Genomic DNA, 3,001 nt, shown 5'->3' on the forward strand with positions numbered 1-3,001 from the left:
GCCTCAGCTTCCCGAGTAGCGGGGATTACAGGCATGCGCCACCATGCCTGGCTAATTTTTTATATTTTTAGAAACAGGATTTCACTATGTTGGCCAGGCTGAACTCCTCACCGCAAGTGATCTGCTCACCTCAGCCTCTCAAAGAGCTGGATTACAGGTGTGAGCCACTGTGCCCAGCCAAGAATTTTTTTTTTTCAGAGACAGGATCTTGCTGTGTCACCCAGCTGGAGTGCTGCAGTGTGATCTCAGTTCACTGCGACCTCCGCCTCTGTGGTTCAAGTGATCCTCCTGCCTCAGCCTCCTAACTGGCACTACAGGCACATGCCACTGCACCCAGTTAATTTTTGTATTTTTAGTAGAGATGGGGTTTCACTATGTTCCCCAAGCTGGTCTTGAACTCCTGGCCTCAAGTGATCCTCCAACCTCAGCTTCCCAAAGTGCTGGGAAAACAGGCATGAGCCACTGTGCCTGGCCATTAAACAATAATTTCATATTATTTCTCAGAATATGTGCACTATTTTGAAATAGCATTGATAAGTTTAGCAAAATTACACTAAGATGATAGCTCCATGCATAGTAAGATGTCTCTAAATGTATTTCTTTGTTAGCATGAGCTGAATTTGCCACCTAAGATAAATCCTTTTTCATAGTATCAACAAACATCTCCCTACTTTTAAGCAGAGATTGGCTGGGTATGGTGGCTCACACCTGTAACACCAGCACTTCGGGAGGCTGAGACGGGAGGACTGCTTGAACCCAGGAGTTTGAGATGAAGCTGGGCAACAAAGTGAGACTCTGTATCTACAAAAGATTAAAAAGAAAAAAAAAATCAGCCAGGCGTGGTAGTGCATGCCTGTAGTTCTAGCTACTTGGTAGCCCAGGAGGCCAAGGTTGCAGTGAATGGTGATCACACCACTGCACTCCAGTGTGGGCAACAGAGCAAGACTCTCTAAAAAACAAAACGAAAAAATAAAATAAAGTAGGAAGACTATCTTGATAATAACTGCATGAAAGATAAGCAATTTAAAAAGCATAACTTAGTGTAAAAATGAAATAACTGAATAATAGAAAATTTTGTGGTAATTTTTATGCAGAAAAAAATACAGAATCTGCACATAATTTGAAAAGTAATCACCAAGTATCAGAGAACTGTTAAGATTTCAGTGTTATATCTTAAATTTAACCAACTAAAAATTTCCCATATTCAATCATATGGCAGAAATGTCCTGAGGCAGTTTAACAAATCCTCAGAAAATTAAGGCTAAAAGAAAAATAAATAAATAAGGCTAAAATAAATAAAAATAGAAAAAACAGAAAATTAAGGCTAAAAAAAAGAAAATCAAACACCAAGGGTTCATCATACCTTTCAGTCAACTCAGCCTTTATTAACGTGCAAACACCATGTGCTTCAAGATATACAGGCTTACCTAGTCTTTGATTCAGTTTTAATGTCTTAAGGTTATTCTGATTCCAACACATAAAATAACCTATAAAAACTGGTCAAAGTTAAACTTTATTTCTAGCTATGACCTAGAAATAGCTAGTGAGTTAATAGTGAATTAATAAATAGTGAGTTAATAAAGTAATAAAGTTAATAGTGACCTAGAAATAGGTCGTAGCTATTTTTTCTTTTTTGAGACGGAGTTTTGTTCTCATCGCCCAGGCTGGAGTGCAGTGGCACCATCTTGGCTCACTGCAACCTCTGCCTCCCAGGTTCAAGCAATTTTCCTGCATCAGCCTCCCAAGTAGCTAGGATCACAGGTAGAGTGCCACCACATCCAGCTAATTTTTCTATTTTTAGTACAGATGGAGTTTCACCACGTTGGCCAGGCTGCTCTTGAACTCCTAACCTCAAGTGATCCACCCGCCTCAGCCTCCCCAAGTGCGGGGATTACAGGCATGAGCCACCGCGACCGGCCTGACCTTGACTTTTGAAATCATCATTCAGGTTTATACTTGGCATTATTTGTCACCAAGTGGCAAAATATAATTCTTGTACTTGATAAATAATCTTCTATACTAAAATATGTAACAGTATAGCTTAAGAAGTTGCTAAGGCGGCTCTGGGCGCACTGCCTAGAAGTTAGCCCTGCTCTGCAAGGAGTAGCTTAAAAAAAAGTTACTAAAAATATGTAATTTATATTTAACTCCTTTCAATAAGCTGGAATGTATAATGTTTAAGTACAAGAGGAAAAATTTCTTTTGTGTATAGTTTTTGCAGTTTCCAGAAAAGCTGGTCCATATCAGGCCAGTCTTTTTTTTTTTTCTTTTGAGACAGTCTTGCTCTCTCACCCAGGTTGGAGTGCAGTGGTGCGATCTCGGCTCAGTGTCACCTCCACCTCCCAGGTTCAAGCGATTCCCATGTCTCAGCCTCACAAGTAGCTGGGATTACAGGCGTGTGCCACCATGGCCTGGCTAATTTTTGCATTTTTAGTAGACGGCGTTTTGCCATGTTGGCCAGGCTGGCCTCAAGTGATCTACCCGCCTCGTCCTCCGAAAGTGCTGGGATTACAGGTATAAGCCACCGAGCTCAGCCATATTAAGTCAGTCTCAAATAAGCTGAAGACTTAAGTTTATAGACCCTATAATGACAACTTTGTTCCACCTCTGAGATAAAGACAATACTAAACCCACCTGCAGTGCTTCTTTTCCCATGCATAAGGAATGATGCTGTCATATTTTTTCAAAAAAGTTTTTGGCTGCTTAATAGAAAAGCTGAATGAGCTTGATTTCAGTAGAAGACCCACTGATTATGGGTATATTTATTGGGACATATTTTAATAGAAGATAATTCATGTAGGATATCTTCAATGCATTATAAGATTTTCACTGTATCTCTTCACATGTTATTCTATACATTCTAACTGGATGGAGAAAGACTGGAATAGTTCAGAAACGTGTAGCTTTTAAGATCTGAATAAAGTTAATAGTGAGTCTTTTAAAACACATTTAAACAACTGGAAGTGTAATCACAACAAGGGACTATGAAGGAAGAATAAAA

The sequence above is a fragment of the Theropithecus gelada genome, chromosome 8, assembly GCF_003255815.1.
Source record: "Theropithecus gelada isolate Dixy chromosome 8, Tgel_1.0, whole genome shotgun sequence".
NCBI classification, from domain to species: Eukaryota; Metazoa; Chordata; class Mammalia; order Primates; family Cercopithecidae; genus Theropithecus; species Theropithecus gelada.